The sequence below is a fragment of the Gossypium hirsutum genome, chromosome A11 (genome assembly GCF_007990345.1).
Source record: "Gossypium hirsutum isolate 1008001.06 chromosome A11, Gossypium_hirsutum_v2.1, whole genome shotgun sequence".
NCBI classification, from domain to species: domain Eukaryota; kingdom Viridiplantae; phylum Streptophyta; class Magnoliopsida; order Malvales; family Malvaceae; genus Gossypium; species Gossypium hirsutum.
Window position 1 is genome coordinate 27,605,249 of NC_053434.1, and position 19,032 is coordinate 27,624,280.

The 19,032-nt window shown below is 35.6% G+C and overlaps 1 non-coding gene across 1 annotated transcript; it reads right to left on the bottom strand.

Annotated features, from left to right (window-relative positions):
* Nucleotides 1-18,320: 18,320 nt before the first annotated feature.
* Nucleotides 18,321-18,427, bottom strand: LOC121210469 (small nucleolar RNA R71). The gene has a single exon (XR_005905585.1). It is a non-coding gene; the product is annotated as a small nucleolar RNA R71 (small nucleolar RNA).
* Between the last annotated feature and the right edge of the window lie 605 nt (nt 18,428-19,032).

The window sequence follows — 19,032 nt, forward strand, 5'->3', positions numbered from 1 at the left end:
AATTTCTATAATTATTGTTAATGGAGGGTTGTTTAAGGATGAAATTGAAATTGGATTGTAAATTGAAGCTTAAATTTGAAAGATATAGTCATTTTGATTTTAGGGACTAAATTGAATAAAATGAAAAACTTTAGAGAACATTTGCAAAATAAAATTGAATTAATATATGAGTACAATATGTTGTTTTGATATGTTGGAATTGATAGTTGAAATAAATTATTATATAGATCGATATTTGATCTAATCAGGGGATAATTGAGGAAAAGTCAATTTTTGAGAATTAGTCCTCAACGTTTTGTGTGTCACTATTTTTGTCAAGTAAGTTCATATGAGACTTACTTTATTAATTGATGATATATTTGTATTATATTGTTTTGCTCTTGTTATTATATAATGTTTTTGGCATCAAAAGGATTAAATCGAAATATATGAAATATATAATAGATATGTAAAATATTTAGTATTGAATGGTTATGTTGTGAGATAGTATTAGTACAAGTTATACTTGTAGCCTTTAATATGGTAATGTGTGATACAATGAAGTATCTATATGTGAAATAGATATTAACTAGGTAGAAATTGTCTAATGGTATGAAGTAACTACTATGAAATTGAATTATAAATGATTGAAAGTTGTAGAATATAAGTTAGATTTGTACTAATTGAATTGGTATAATTTGGGTACCATATTGAGGTACATTGGTTTAGTTAAATGGAAATTAGTGGATGTTGAACTTGATTATGAAATTGATATGTATATAGTGATATTACATAGTTTAAATGTATATGTATAGCTTTGAGCTTACGGTTGTAACTCCATAAGTTAAATGATTTAAATTTCTGTAACAACTCGTTTTTCAGTGGTGTCGAAAATAGTGATTTCGATATCACAATTTTGATGACTGAGTATGTATATATTAATAATTAATATTTAAGAGTTAAATATAATATTATCGTGAATTTTTTTTGAATAGATTTTATTAATTGGCTAGTTAGTCAATGTACAAGTGGTGCGTATCAAAAGTCAGTGGTTTTGAAAAATGAGGTGTCGAGACCTCCTTTTCATAAATCAAGCTTGTAAATATTTTTATTAAATATTTATGGAGTTGTTGTATAAATGGATTGAAGTTTGGTCTTGGTAATTTCAATGATTTGATAGTTAATTAAGGAAAAATGACTAAATTGTAAAAGTGGTAAAAATTAATCACTATGAATTTTTAATTAATTAAAGGACCAATTGAATAAATAGATCATTAGTATATGGCCAAACGATGGCGGGTAATGATTGGAATCCACCAAATTTGATTAAAAATAACTAATATTAGTTTAAACAAGGTTTTTAATTAATTAATTATAATTAGATTATTTTAATTAAAGGTAGTAAAATAAAACAAAACAAACCATTTTCTTCTTTCTTCTTCCCTTCACCGAAACCATATAAGCAAAACATGGCTTTGAATATCAACTTTCAGTCTTCCATTGTTGGTAAGATTCAAGTATCTCTTTTTTTTGTAATTTTTATGTTTTTGAGATCATTGCAACTAGGTTTGGCTAACTCGTATATCTATTTTCAAAACTTTTTAAAGATTTCTAAAGTTGTCATTAATGTTAATTGAAGTTTTTGAATGTTTATGGTAGATTTTGAAGTTTAGAAATGAAATAGGATTAAATTGTTATGTAAATTTTGTTAGTTGAGTTTAGGGACAAAATTGTGAATATATTAAAATTGGTCTGAATTTTTTGTAAATTATGATAATAGGAGGTTGTATATGGACGTAATTGAAGTGAGTTAAAATTTGGAGTTCAAATTCAAAAGAAATAATAAGTTCGATTTTAGGGACTAAATTGAGTAAAAATACAAAAGTTTAGGGGCATTGAAATAATAAAATTAGATTGGTATATGCTTATAATAGAATGAAATAGAAAGGTTAGAATTGATAAATTGAATATTGTCTATCTCAAAATTGTCGACCTCTAATTTCCTCTACTGTAGCAAAATTATGTGCCCTCTCATATAAATCTGCCAAACTCTGTGTACTATTATCAATAAACAAATATTGTACGTGCTCATTTTAGACTCCCATAATAAAGGCATTAATGACCTACTAGTCCTCTAAATTCTTTGTATTCAATGTAGTTGCATGAAATCGTTTGACATAATCTTGCAAAGATTCTCTATCCTTCTGTTTCACTGACATCAAACCAATAGGAGCGGTCATTATTGTTCTATAGGCTCGAAACCTTCCGAAAATATCCAGCACTTCCTCTAAGAGTCGTCATTGAAAATAGCCATAGAAGCTTTGAATGGAGCCCAGTGGCAAAGATAAATACCAATATTTCGCACTTCCTCTAAGAGTTGTCGAAAAAGCTTCACATTTTGCTACACCAAAAGCCCCTAGAACATTCATATAATCATTATATTGTATGAGATGAGCTCGAGGATCTCTTCTTCCTTTGAACATTTCTTTTGGAACTTTAAACTAAGTTGGTAGGCTCACAGCTGCTGTTTTAGAAGACAATGAGTTGTTAGAACAAAACAACCATTCCATATCTTGCATATCAGGATGCAATGCTCGTACACCTCTATGCAAAGCATCCGTTTCATTATGCCATGGATTTGCATGTGCCCTTACACCCTCATCCTGGGTAGGCGTGACATGATTTTGAAGATCGGAGTTATCAAACTGCATCTTCCTCCACAATTCTTCATTCTATCTTAGCAATTCTTGCTAAAACACTTGCTGCTATTAGAACCTAGCATTTTGTTGAGTCATCTGTTCCTTCATCAACCTTAGTTGCTCTTGCAAACCAAACAATTTTTGTAGCATGCTCCATGATTAGAGGGAAATGATGGTCCCTAACCAGAAGGAGAATTGAGATAGAAAGAGTTGGAAGCACTTGCATTGCCTGAGTTACCCAAATTATCTAGTTGGTCAGCAAACCAACCATAAAAAATGTAACACCCCTAACCCGTATCAGTCACCGAAATAAGGTTATGAGGCACTACCGATCAACCACAGCATAAATCATACATTTGTTCAATCATAATTATAATCCATTCATCTCAATCATTTTGTGCCTTATAAGGTCCTACGAGACCTTAAAACATGCTTAAAAGTGGTTTGGGACTAAATCTATAACATTTGCAAACTTTAATGAACTTAGAAAATTTTCTTTGACTTCAGGGTCACACGCTCGTGTGAATAGGTCATGCGCCTCACACGATCACCAGACACGTCCGTGTCACAAGTCGTGTGAAAACAGGGCATACATCTGACTTTTACCACACGGCCGAGGACATGCCCGTGTGCCATGGCCGTAGGAAAATTGGGGAGGTTACTAACTTGGGTCATATGGCTAGCGACACGCCCATGTGCCAACCCATGTGCCACACACGGTCAATAGACACGCCCGTGTGTCTAGGCCGTGTCAAAACTGTAGGGTATACTACCTTAATTCGAAAGGGTACCCCAGGGGACACACGGTTGTGTAACAAAGCCATGTGTCGTACACGGCTGAGACACATGCCCGTGTCTCTGCCCGTGTGGACAAAAATAGGCCATTTTCAAATCCAATTTGCTACCTTTCACTCTTACACACATAGAAACCAATTTGGAACCATTTCCATACACTTATAGACAACCCAAAACATACCAATTCACACACATATCTTACCATCTATCATCAACCATTTTAACTACTCAATTCCACATTCAAAACATACCAAATCATTATGCCAAAATCATCACAACTTGCATAAGTTCCATATACATTAATTCATCATATTATCATCTATCTCATATCACAAAACACATCATTAAACTATATCAACAACTAAGGCCAACATACCCAAAACTATATATAAGGCATTATGCACAACACTTAGGCTAACTTAAATGACCAAATACATACTAACATTTTCAAGCCAAAAGTAAGCCAAATCTCATGGCTTAAATCATAATTCAAAACATATCATCAACTCACTAGCCTATACATGCCATATACCATATATACAAGCATCCAAAAGTACCAACAAGTAATTGATAGTGTGATGATGGTCCCCGATGATCCCTGATGTCCGAGCTAGCTTTGATACTCTATAAAACAAAGACAAATAACACATAGTAAGCTTCATAGCTTAGTAAGTTCATACGAAATATACTCAATAGTTCATAATATACAAATCATCAATTAATAGACATATAGTAGTTCTCATATCATCATTCAATTTTAATCCATGACCATTTATCATGTATATACAAATTCATCGAGCTTTATTCACATAGTATCAACTACCATATAGGTATCGTACGTACCAGTACTTTCCCGTATTTATTTATTTCATTCTCACCTCTTTGTTCAATGCGTTAAATCATTTGGAAATCTTTCAATGCTCTAAGAACTCGCACACTTAGTGCATAAATGATTAGCCGAAGCTATAACGATATTGCACACTTAGTGCCATCATATTAAACTGAAGCTATCTCGGTATCGTACACATAGTGCCACATAAAGCCGAAGCTATTCCAATTCGCACACTAAGTGTTGTATACAGCCGAAGCTATCTCGAAACGTACACTAAGTGCCAAATATAGAAGATTTGTCATCGAACACAGTCGTAGTCGCATATATACAATTTATGCATTATTAAAGCATTAAAAACATAATTGTAAATATTTTTATCATGTACAAACTTACCTCGGACGTAAAAACGATGAAACTAGTCGATTAATCGAGTACTTTGCTCTTGCCTCGGTCTAAGTCCAAGTTCCTCTTTTCTTGATCTATATACAATCAAATTGAACTCTTTTATTCATCAACACATTCAATTTAGTCCACAAACACATATTTGGCATTTTTACACTTTAGCCCTAAACTTTCACATTTCTTACAATTTAATCCTTATTTCACAAATACACAAAATTACACAATTTCTTTCAAATACACGCTAGCCAAATTTCTATAGACTCCATAACAGCCCATATTTAGCAATATTTCACACATTTAACCCCTCAATTTACACTTTTCTCAATTTAATCCCTAATATACATTTTTACTTAAAATCACTTTACAAAACATGTATATCAAACACCAAGCTTTCATAATTCATCCTCAGCCATCATAAAACACATGAATTCATCCATGGAAACTTTCACAATCATCAACACTTTCAAAAATTGAGACATGGGCTAGCTAATACTCAGAGCAACGATCACAAAAACGTAGAAATCATCAAAAATCGAGTAAAATACATACCTCAATCAAGCCAAATGTGTGTCGAATATCACAAGCCCTAAATGGCTTTCTTCTTCTTCCTATTTTTGGCTAGGATGAACTAAAATGATGATAATTTCACTTGTTTTTATTTAATATATCATTAATAATCTAATTACCATTTTAAACTTATTTAAAACCATTTAAAATCATTCATTAAATGGTCATTTATGCCAAATTCCACTGTCAATGGTCTATTTACAACATAAAGACCTTTCATTTAATAAGCCATGACAATTAAGCACTTTTAACTTATAGCATGCTACTTTTGCATTTTACGCGATTAAGTCCTTTTTCTCATATTAATCACTTAAACGATAAAATTAGCTCATTAAATTTTTACACATATATATTCTCATACTGTAAACATAAAAAACAATATTAAAATAATTTTACGACCTTGAATTTGTGGTTTTGAAACTACTATTCTAATTTAGCTAAAATCGGTCTATTACAGCTCTCCCCCTTAGGGATTTTCCTCCCCGAAAATCTTACCAATGAATAGGTTTGGATATTGCTTTCTCATAGCATCCTCGGGTTCCCACGCAGCTTCTTTAACCCCATGTCGATGCCACAATACTTTCACTAATGCAATTTTCTTATTTCTCAACTCTTTGATCTCACGAGCTAAAATTCAAATCGGTTCTTCACTGTACAATAAATCTGACTGAATCTGAACTTCGTTCGGGGAGATAACATGCGAAGGATCATATTTGTATCTTCTTAGCATTGATACATTAAATACGTTATGAATCTTTTCTAACTCAGATGGTAATACTAGCCGATAAGCAACTGGTCTAACTCGCTCGATAATCTTATACGGTTTGATGTATCTTGGACTCAACTTTCTTTTTCAACCGAATCTGATTATTTTTTTTCCACAGTGAAACTTTCAAAAACACTCTATCCCCTATTTGAAACTCAATATCTTTCCGTTTCAAGCCTTCGTAAGATTTCTGTCGATCCGATGCTGCATTCAGGCTATTACGAATTACTTTCATTTTTTCTTCAATCTCTCTAATCAGATCAACCCCGTGAATCTTATTCTCGCTTAGCTTAGTCCAATACAATGGTGTTCGACATTTACGACCGTATAGAGCTTCGTATGATGCCATTTTAATAATCGATTGAAAAATATTATTATACGTGAACTCAATCCATGGCAAATACTTTTCCCACGTACCTTCGAACTCAAGAATGCAACATCTCAACATATCTTCGAGTATCTAAATAACTCGCTCGAATTGACCATCCGTTTGCGGGTGAAATGCGGTACTGAAATGTAGCTTTGTACCCAGTACATCTTGCAATTTCTTCCAAAACCTCGATGTGAACCTCGGATCTCTATCCAAAACAATAAAAACATGTACTTCGTGAAATCTCACAACCTCAGAGATGTACAACTCAACAAGCTTGTCAAGCGAATAATCTGTACACACTGGAATTAAATGAACCAATTTTTTCAATCTGTCAACTATAACCCAGATCGCATCTTTCTTACTCGAAGATAGGGGCAAACCCGAAACAAAATCCATAGTCACTCTATCTTATTTCCACTCAAGAATCATAATCGATTATAATAAACCAGACGGCACTTGATGCTCAGCTTTAACATGCTGACAAATCAAACATTTAGAAACGAATTCTGAAATATCACGTTTCATACCATGCCGCCAATAAAGCTATTTCAAGTCGTTATACATTTGCATACTTCCCAGATGAACAGATAAATGACTATTATGTGATTCATTCAAAATCATCCGAATTAACTCTGAATTTCTCGGAACACATATTCGACCTCTGAATCTCAAACAATTATCAACGTTAACTTGAAATTCTAAATCAGGGTTTAAATCACATTGAGCTCATTTTGCTAACATTTCATGATCAACTTTCTGAGCTTTACAAATTTGCTGTAAAAACAATAGTCTCGCTTTCAACTCAGCTACAATCGATCTGTCATCAGATAGAGCCAACTGACTATTCATTTCATATAAAGCAAACAAAGATTTCTGGCTTAATGCACCAGCAACAACATTTACTTTTCCCGAATAGTAGTCAATTACTAACTCATAGTCTTTTAGCAATTCTAGCCATCTCCACTATCGTAAATTCAAATCTTTCTGAGTCATCAGATATTTCAAGCTTTTGTGATCAGAATAAACATGGTATTTCTCACCAAATAGATAATGACGCCAAATCTTTAACGCAGACACAATGGCTGCTAACTCTAAATCGTGCGTCGGGTAATTCTTTTCATGCAATTTCAACAGTCTCGAGGCCTAAGCTATGACTTTGCCTTCCTGCATCAAAACACACCCTAGACCATTCAACGATGCATCACTATGGATCACAAATTCTTTACCCGATTCTAGCTGTACTAACACTGGAGCTTTAGTTAAAAGAGTTTTCAGCTGTTCAAAACTTTTCTAACATTTCTCGGACCATTCAAACTTAACATCTTTCTGAAATAATCTCGTTAACAGAGTTGCAATCATCAAAAACCTTTTACAAACCGTCGGTAATAGCCAGCTAGTCACAGAAAACTGTGAACTTCGGATACATTTCTCAAGGGTTTCCAATCTATTATTGCAGAAATTTTGCTCAGATGAACTCGGATACTTGATGCTGATACAATATGCCCTAGAGAACCAACCTTACTCAACTAGAATTCACATTTACTGAACTTTGCATATAACTGTTTATCACAAAGAGTTTGCAATACAACTCTCAAATGCTTGGCATGCTCAGTTTCATCTCGTGAATATATCAAAATGTCATCTATGAACTCAACAACAAATCGATCTAGATACGATCTGAAAATCCGATTCATTAAGTCCATAAAAATAGCAGGTGCATTTGTCAGTCCAAAAGGCATAACTAAAAATTCATAATGCCCGCACCTCGTTCTAAAAATAGTCTTTGGCATATCAGAGTCTTTAACTCGCAACTGATAATAGCCCAATCTCAAATCTATCTTTGAAAACAATGTAGCCCCTTTCAATTGATCAAAAAAATCATCTATTCTGGGCAGAGGATATTTATTCTTAATTGTCACTTTATTCAACTTTCGATAGTCTATACACATTCTCATCGTGCCATCTTTCTTTTGCACAAACAGCACGGGAGAACCCCAGGGCAAGAAACTCAATGCCAAACTCAACCTCTCGGATCGGTGGTAAACCCGATAACTCTTTAGGAAACACATCTGAATACTCATATACAATTGGCACTGATTCAATCTTCTTTTCAATCACTTTCGTATTAAGCACATAAGCAAAATAAGCTTCGTAACCCTTTATCACATGTTTCTTAGCTAACATCGATGAAATCACCGTTGGAAAGCGATTCAGATCATCTGACTCAATTCAGATAATCTCATTATTTTGACATCTCAGATCACTCGTCTTTCGTTTGCAGTTCACAATAGCATCATGCAGTGTTAACCAATCCATACGCAGAATTATATCAAATTCATCAAATGGTAACAATGTCATATCAGCTAGAAAACAAATATCCTGAATCATCAATAGACAGTTCTTGCATACTTTATCAACCAACATGCACTTGCCTAAAAGGTTCGATACTCTAATTACAAATTCAGTAGACTCTACAAGCAAAGTCTTACTGGATACTAAATTCACACATATATACAAATAAGTTGATCCTGGATCTATCAATACAATAACTTTAGTATCATAGAGAGTAAAAGTATCGGTGATAGCATTTGGAGATGGCGCTTCTTCGCGAGCGCGAATAGTGTAGGCTCGTGCAGGTGCTCTAGCATCAGATCTCGCAGCAGTGTCTCGTGTCGTACCTCTACCACCACTCATATTTCCAACATTACAGGATGGTTTCCCTTTAACTACAGTGTTACTCGGCCTCGTGTTCTGAGCATTATCTTTTTCAGCTAACTCTGGGCAATCTTTAATAAAGTGATCTCGTGAACCACAACTGTAACAAGTTCTATTATTATTTTTCACCCAACAATCTCCAAAATGCTTTCTTCCACACTGTTGACACTCGGGTTTAACATCTTTTACGTTACCCACACTCGATAATGATGTGGCTTGAGCTTTCGGGTTGGTGTATTGCTTTCCACGATCTCTATTCTGATATCCCATTGAAGCTGTCGATCGATTAAAAAAGTCTCTAGATTTCTTCGACAAGGAATGATAAGATTTATTCATCGATCTCTTTCTCAAATCTCTTGCCTCTGAATCAGTCTTTCTCTTTTCTTTGCTGAGATCCTCGGCTTTCAAGCCTTCTTAACCAGTACTACAAATTCTATCAATTCAAGTATCCTAACTAACAACTTTATATCTTCATTCAACCTGTTAACAAATCTCTTCCGTAGACACATATTCTCGAGCATATTTGCTCAAACGTAGGAATTTTTTTTCATATATCTATCACTGTCATCGACCTTGTTTTAACTCTAGAAACTCTTATGTTTCTGATCGAGAAATCTTTGAATTATGTAATTTTTCCGAAACTCAATCTGAAAGAATTCCTAGGTAAACTATTCTCTAGGAACCACTGATATCAACGTTTTCCACCAATGACACACATTATCTCTCAGCAAAGATACAACACACTTAATACATTCATCTGGAGTATAGGACAATTCATCAAACACTCTGATCGTGTTCTCGAGCCAAAACTCAGCTCTCTCAGTATCATCATCTACTATAGCCCGAAACTTTTTAGCCCTATGTTTTTGAATCTTATCAACAGGTGGCTTACTTATTCGAATCGAATCTATCACTTATGGCACTACTGGGACTTGTTGAGGAACAGGTGGGGGTGGAGGTTGTTGAGCAGCCGGATTCGTTCGAACGAATTCCGTGAACCATTCAATCATCATTTGGAAGAAGGCTTGCTTAGCCTCTCCCCCTTGGCTACTAGAAATAGGCCTAGAATCGGCTGGCGTTGCCCTTTGAGCGGGAGTGTGTGCATTACTTTCAACATCATCAGCAACGGTTCGATCAGGATCCATTTAATATACGAAAAACATATTTTAACTATTAGGAATCATCACACTATCGCAATTTATATATATGGCATGTATAGCTAGACTCTCACATGCTACGTTAGTCCTAGAATCGACTAAGCCATAGCTCTGATACTAATAAAATGTAACACCCCTAACCCATATCCGTCGCCAGAATAAGGTTAAGACGCACTACTGATCAACCACAACATAAATCACACATTTGCGCAATCATAATTATACTCCATTCATCTCAATCATTTTTTCCCTTATAAGGTCCTACGAGACCTTAAAACATGCTTAAAAGTGGTTTGTGACTAAACCGATAACATTTGTAAACTTTAAGCAACTTAGAAAATTTTATTTGATTTCATGGTCACACACCACGCCCGTGTCACAAGCCGTGGGAAAATAGGGCATACATACTGACTTGTACCACACTGCCGAAGACATGCCCGTATGCCATGGCCATGGGAAAACTAGGGAGGTTACTGACTTGGGTTACACGATCGGCCACACACCCATCTGCTAGCCCGTGTGTCACACACGGTTAATAGACACACCAGTGTGTCTAGGTCGTGTCAAAACTGTAGGGTATACTGCCTTAATTCGAAAGGTTACCCCAGGGGACACACGGCCATGTAACATAGCCGTGTGTCACACACGGCCAAGTAACATAGTGCTATGTCGCACACGGCTGAGACACACACCCGTGTCTCTACCTGTGTGAACAAATATGGGCCATTTGCAAAGCCAATTTGCCACCTTTCACTCATGCACACATAGCAACCAATTTGGAACCATTTCCATACACTAATAGAAAACCCAAAACATACCGATTCACACACATATCATACCATCTATCATCAACCATTTTAACTACTCAATTCCACATTCAAAACATACCAAATCATTATGCCAAAATCATCACAACTTACATAAGTTCCATATACATTAATTCATCATATTATTATCTATCTCATATCACAAAACACATCATTAAACTATATCAACAACTAAGGCCAACATACCCAAAACAAACCAATATATATAAAGCATTATGCACAACACTTAGGCCAACTTAAATGACCAAATATATACCAACATTTTCAAGCCAAAAGTAAGCCAAATCTCATTGCTTAAATCATAATTCAAAACATATCATCAACTCACTAGCCTATACATGTCATATATCATATTTACAAGCATCCAAAAATACCAACAAGTAGTCGATAGTGTGATAATGGTTCCCGATGATCCCTGATGTCTGAGCTAGCTTTGATACTCTATAAAACAAAGACAAATAACACACAATAAGCTTCATAGCTTAGTAAGTTCGTGCCAGATATACCCAATAGTTCATAATATACAAATCATCAATCAATAGACACTTAGTAGTTCTCATATCATCATTCAATTCTAATCCATGACTATTTATCATGTATATACAAATTCATCAAGCTTCATACACATAGTATCAACTACCACATAGGTATCGTACATACCTGTACTTTCCCGTATTTATTTATTTCATTCTCACCTCTTTGTTTAATGCGTTAAATCGCTTTGAAATCTTTCAATGCTCTAATAACTCACACACTTAATGCATAAATGATTAGCCAAAGCTATAACAATATCGCACACTTAGTGCCATCACATTAAACCGAATCTATCTCAGTATCGCACACTTAGTGCCACATAAAGCTCAAGCTATTCCAATTCGCACACTAAGTGCTGTATATAGCTGAAGCTATCTCGAAACGTACACTAAGTGCCAAATATAGTAGATTTGTCGTCGTACACAGTCATAGTCACATATGTACAATTTATGCATTATTAAAGCATTAAAAACATAATTATAACAATGTTTATCACGTACGAACTTACCTTAGACGTAAAAACGATGAAACTAGTCGATTAATCGAGTACTTTGCTCTTGCCTCGATCTAAGTCCGGGTTCCTTTTTTCTTGATCTACATACAATCAAATTTAACTCTTTTATTCATCAACACATTCAATTTAGTCCACAAACACATATTTGCATATTTTTGCCCTTTAGCCCTAAACTTTCTCTTACAATTTAGTCCTTATTTCACATATACACAAAATTTCAGAATTTCTTTCAAATACATGCTAGCCAAATTTCTATAGACTCCATAACAGCTTATATTTATGAATATTTCACACATTTAACCCCTCAATTTACACTTTTCTCAATTTAATCCCTAATATACATTTTTACTCAAAATCACTTTACAAAACATGTATATCAAACACCAATCTTTCATAAATCATCCTCAAACATCATAAAACACATGAATTCATCTATAATATCTCGAAATAGGGCCTATTCAAAATAGTGGTTTCGAGACCACAAATCTGACGTTAAAATAATTATTTCATGATCATTATGGGGTCTAAGATATGAAAATAAGCATGTGTTAAAGTTTCATGAAGAAATTCTATGTGTAAAGTGTCCAATTGTAAATTAAGGACCAAGTTGAATAAGTTGCAAAACTTTGGTTCTCGAAGCAATTTGTATGAAATTTCTTTGGAATGTTAATTAGAGGGCCTTAAAGAGCAATTTTCCCAATTTCTAAGTTTTTGGATTAAAAAAATAGGCATGCATGGAAAAATTTGAAAGTTTAGTAAGGAAGGGCATTTTGGTCATTTAGTAATAAAATTAATAAAAAGGGAAAAAGGAAGCAAAATTCAGCCATTTCTTCTCCATGGCTGCCGAAAATTAAAGGATCTCCATAGCTAGGGTTTTCAACATTTTCAAGCTCAATAGTAAGTGCTCCCTAGCCCCGTTTTTAACGTTATTCATATTTTTGAGATCCTCGTAACATGTTCACTCTATTTCTTCCCATATTTCAAGCTAGGTTCATGTTAAAAAATTTACCCATGCATGAGATGTTTGGTTTTTGATGATTTATGGAGGAATATGAGAGTTTAAAGGATAGAAAACAACTTTTACTAAGTAGTTTTTCATGGAAATGGCTTAAGGGACCATTTTGTAAAAGTTGTGAAAATGGGTAGAAAAATATGAAATGAAAGAAAAAGTGGGCTGCTATAGGCAAGAAAAATATTTGACTAGGCTTGGGTAACTTAGAAATTTCATGCATTTCATTATGCGAGCCTTAGGACTAAATTGTAAAAGTGTGAAAGGTCAGGGGAAAATTGGTCAGTTTTCCCGGGGTGAGTCTTAAGCCGAAAATGCACAATGAGAGGTATTAATAATTTATTTTTTACTGATATAGACCCCGAGAAACCAATTTCAGAAGTCGACCGAGGAAAACGAAAGGTTTCAGAATAATCGAGACACAAATCCGAAATGACTACCAGGTAAGTTTGTATAACCCGAAGTAAACTTTTAATGTACTTAAAAAATGCATGTTCTTGAATGTATGAAAATTTAGATATTCATTGCATGAGAATCCATGAAATGTGCTAGAGTAAATAAAAAGATGATAAATGTCCCGGGTGAAAAAAAAAGGGTAATTCGATGGATAAATTATGGCTTACATGACATGAGATCCTCATATGTTGCAGAAAAAGGATTTAGCCCTGACGGGTAATCTGATGATCTCAAAATAGAAAGGTTCTAGCCCGAATGAGTGTTCCTTAAGTGATCGAGCCTCCCGAAGAATATGGGTGCGTTAAGGACTTAGCCCAGTCGAGTAATCCAATTAAGGACTGAATTTAGTCTGGACTGGCAATTCAGATCCGAGTTTATGAGAGCAATTGTCATTAAAAGAGAGCAATTGTCATTAAAAGGGATTTAGCCTGGACTGGTAATCTCGACATTTCTCTATGGATGATTACTACGGGGGATTTAGCCTGGACTGGTAATCTCGCCATAAGATGTGCGGTTCGTGCGAGTGCGTACTTGAGATGATCACTTGTGTGACTTGACGGTAATTTGGGCTATCCATCAAGATTTTCGATAAATTCAACAGGATTAACATGAGAAATAAAGATGAAAATATTGAGTTGATGAGCTCATTTAAGACTAATGACATGAAGTATTGTTATGAGACTAACTTGATGATTGAGTGCATGTGATAGGAAAACTATTTCATGCTTGTTGGAATTATTGCCTAAATATGGTTGTATGCTAATTAACCGGTAAGTTTACATTCCAGTTATCTGGACTTACTAAGTATATAAATGCTTACCCCCTTCTCTTTTCCTTGTCTTACAGAACTCGTGGACTCGTGAAGATTGGAAGATGATTGGAGAATCAATGCACTATCGACTTGTCTCACTTTGGTATATAGATACTTTTATTTTATTTAATGGCATGTATAGGGTTTTTGGTTATTTTATTATATGTGTCATTTGGCTAGCCAATGTAAAGGCTTAAATGGTATACTTATTCTTTTGTATATGGCCATGAGATATGGCTCATATTGATGTAGGTTGTTAAACTACTAATGATGCATGTTTATGCTTAAATGCTTCATGAGATATGATGATAAGGTTTATCATGGATGGATAATTGAAATGGGACCTAATAATTTGAGACTGAACATAGTATATAATGGTATATGGTTATAATATGGCCTAAAGGTAAAATGTAAAACGTGCTATGTTAATCCATAATACGAAAATGATAATTTAGCATGTACTAAATCGATGAGATGAGGTTAACATACAATGAATTATACCAAGGTTGTTTAAGAGTATAATTAGGCCATGTTAAATACCATTGAAGTCTATAAGTGTGTATAGATGATAGAGGGTGACCAAAGGCTTGGAAAATAGCCTTAAAAAGGTCCACACGGGTAGACACACGGGCATGTGTCTAGGCTATGTGTGACACACGTCAGCCCCATGGGCGTGTTGCTTGGCCGTGTGTCCCCTGCACCCAAAACTTTAGGTCAGTTTGCATGGCAGTAAACACCCAGGAAGAGATACGGCCGTGTGTCTCAACTATGTGGTGGACACGGCCTAGCACACAAGCGTGTGCCTTGGCTGTGTGCCTCAAAATGAATGATGAAGTCATAAACAGAATGTCCGGGTTTTTTGACACGGGCGTGTCTAGGCCATGTGAGTGACACGGGCCAGGGACACGGGTGTGCGTTTGGCCGTGTGAAAACCCCTGTAGGTTTGAAATAAAAAATAAATTCAAATAATTCAACACGGGTAAGGGGCACGGGCGTGTGCTTTGCCTCCACACGGGTGTATGAGGCATAACCCAAAGAATTTTACTAAAATTATCAAAAGTCCTCGGTTTAGTCCCAGATCAGTTTTAATGTATGTTTTGGACCTTGTAGGTCCATAATAGGGTCACTATGATGTTGTTTGATTGGTTTTAAATTAGAATGAAATTTTATAACTCGTATTTTTTTCAAAATGTCTGAATATGTGTCTGGTAACGCCTCGTACTTTTTCTTGGTCTTGGGTATGGGTAATGGATGTTACATTTAGTCGTATTAGAGCTACAGTTTAGTTGGTTCTAGGACTAACATAGCGTATATTGAGTATAGCTATACATGCCATTACACAAGTTATGATAGTGTGATATCTCCTAACCATTTTTAATTGTATTTGAATATAGTAAATGTCTTCCAATCAAGCTCAAGATGAGTCCGAGGGAGCCAAGAGCCATGCTCCAACTTCCGTTCAGTGAGCTACTGCTAGTAGTAGTAGACGGCCTATGTCTAAAGGCCGGGAAGAGGCAAGAGTTGCCTTCTTCGAGATGATGGATGAATGGTTTGGGGATTACTTGGGAAACCGCCCCAATATACCACGACCTCCTTTACTCCCTGCTCAGCCGGAGGGAGAAGTGCCACAAGGTATGGCACTCATGAGAATTGGTAAGGCCCAGTGGATAAACTTAGGAAATATGGGGCTGAAGAGTTTAGGCCTAGGGTTGAGGATGATGCGGAACGAGATAAGTTTTGGCTCGAGAACACTGTGTGAGTTTTAGACGAATTGTCATGTACACCCGAGGAATGCTTGAAGTGTGTTGTATCTTGATAAACCATAATTTATACATATTTTTACCCCATGTTTAACGTATTTTATGGATGATTTCCTATTAGAATTGGTGAATTTGATGCTCCTAATGCTTTAAATTCATGTTTTATACTTAGGAGAGCATAGGAGAGCGAAAGGAACGAGAAACGGGCCAAAACCGAAGAAAATGGGCCAAAGTATGAAATCAACATGGCCTGGACCTCCTCACACGGGTAGACCACACGGCTGTGTCAATTTGGCAGGCTCGAGCACGGCCTGAAGTAATCGCACACGGGCGTGTTACACGGGCGTGTCCCTGCCGAGCCCAAGTTGAGTCCAATTCGGAAAAGGTTAATTTTGAGGGCTCATTTTGAGGGCTCTTAGGCATTCCAAAGACTATAAATACACTCTAGAGGAGGAAGAAAAAGAGGGGCATAGAATAGGGAGTAAGGAATTACTCCAAGGAAGCTGATTGATCCATCTTAGAAGCCAGATTCACCATCAAGACTGAAGATCTCTCCTCAATTTCCCCTTCAGGAGTTTTGGGTTTTCTTTATGTTTTGTATTCTTTATTATTCTAAGATGTTTTCTTATTTAGTTATGAACTAAATCCCCTAAATACCTAAGGGGAATGAAACCTAAGACGAATCTTGTTATTATTTTCTGAATTGTATGATAAATATTTAACTTGTTCTTAATTATGCGTTCTTAATTCTTGTTTTGATATCCCAAGATATTCATTCAAGATAAGCTCTTATTCAGAGGAAGAATAGACCCTGTCTAGGAGTACATTTGTCATAATTAAGCGGAGTTGATTGCGCGCCTAGACATAGGGTGACAAGATTTTGCTGGATTAGGGTGAAACCTAATAAGGGGATCTATAGATCGAGTTAATGCAACCTTAGGGTGTTAATTAGAGAAAGGTCTCAATTATTCAATCTAGGGATTAGACGTTATTATTCTTGAATAGGGATAATAACATAACTTAGGGATCTCTACAGAACAAGCTAGATAAATAAATCGTCCGATTCGGAGCCAGAATAACAAGCACAGTCTAGGTGGATTTTTCCTTAGATGTTGTCTTAATTCAATCGATTTTCCCAAAAGAAATTCCCCAATTCTATTCTCTGTGAGTTCTTAGTTTAGATAATTAGTTAGTTAAAACAAAACCTCTTTATTCCTAAGCTAGATAATAAAAAGATAGTCATTACTACTACTTTTAGTTCTTTTGGGTTCGGCAATCCGGTCTTGCTAAAACTATACTACTGTTCGATAGGTACACTTGCCTACATCGCAATAATATTTAGTTTCAAGAACGATTAATTATAAATATTTAAAACCTATCACGAAACAACGCGATCAAGTTTTTAGCGCCATTGCCGGGGAACTAAAATATTAGGAACACTCAATTTTTATTACTTTAGCCATTTATTTTTCTTGCAATCTAATTTTATTTTTAATTTTATTCTAATTTACTAATTTTCTTTTTCTTTCTTCTGACAGGTTTTTATAGTTTATGACTAGAAGAAACCCGTCAAGACTACTACTTTTTGACGAAGAAATTGATTACATAGTTCACAAAAACCAAAGAGAAATAAGGCGAAGCCTAAGATACACAGAGAACGAGCAAGAAAACGATACTCAACCCCCAACCGAAGAGATGGTTGAAAACTAAGACAATCAGCTACCTCCTGCAATTGCGGTTAATCAAAATCCTACTCCACGCACTATGTATGATTATGCTAAACCTTCTTTAACAGGAACTGAATCGACCATAGTTAGACCTGCTGTAGCTGCAAATACTTTTGAACTAAAACCTAACACTATTCAAATGATACAGCAATTTGTTCAGTTTGATGGTTTGCAGGGTGAAGATCCTAATGCTCACTTAGCAAACTTTTTGAGACTATGCGATACATTTAAAATTAATGGCGTTTCTGACGATGCCATTCGTCTTCGGTTATTCCCTTTCTCATTGAGGAACAAAGCTAAACAGTGGTTGAACTCGTTACCACGAGGGTCAATTACTACTTGGGAACAAATGACCAAAAAATTTTTACTAAAATATTTTCCACCGGCTAAAACGGCTAAATTACGTAATGATATCTCTTCTTTTGTACAGATGGATTTAGAAACACTCTACGATGCATGGGAGAGATACAAGGACCTTTTGAGAAGGTGCCCTCACCATGGGTTACCGCTTTGGCTTCAGATTCAAACATTCCATAATGGCCTGAATCCTTCGACTCGGCAAATGGTTGACGCAGCTGCTGGCGGAACCATCAAGAATAAAACACCTGAAGATGCTTATGAGTTCATAGAAAAGATGTCATTGAATAACTATCAGTGGCAAGTCATGAGGGCAAAGCCAACGAAAACAGCCGGTGTTTATAACGTCGACTCAGTCACCATGCTCTCTAATCAGGTAGAACTCTTGAATAAGAAAATTGATGGTTTTCTTAGTTCTTCACAAGTTCACCCAGTAATACAGTGCGAAGCAAGTGGAGGTGGAACAAGCCATTCGAAATACCAACCTAATGGCCACAACATCGATAACGAGCAATTAAATTACATGGGTAATAATCCTCGACCTTAAAACAATCCATATAGTAATAATTACAATGCAGGTTGGAGGAACCACCCTAATTTCTCGTGGGGCAGTCAAGGAAATCAAAGACCGCAACCACCTTCAGGCTACCAACAACCACCCTACCAACAGGAAAAGAAGCTGAACCTTGAAGAGATGCTCACAAAGTTTATCTCGATGTCAGAAACCCGTTTCCAGAACACTGAGATAGTAC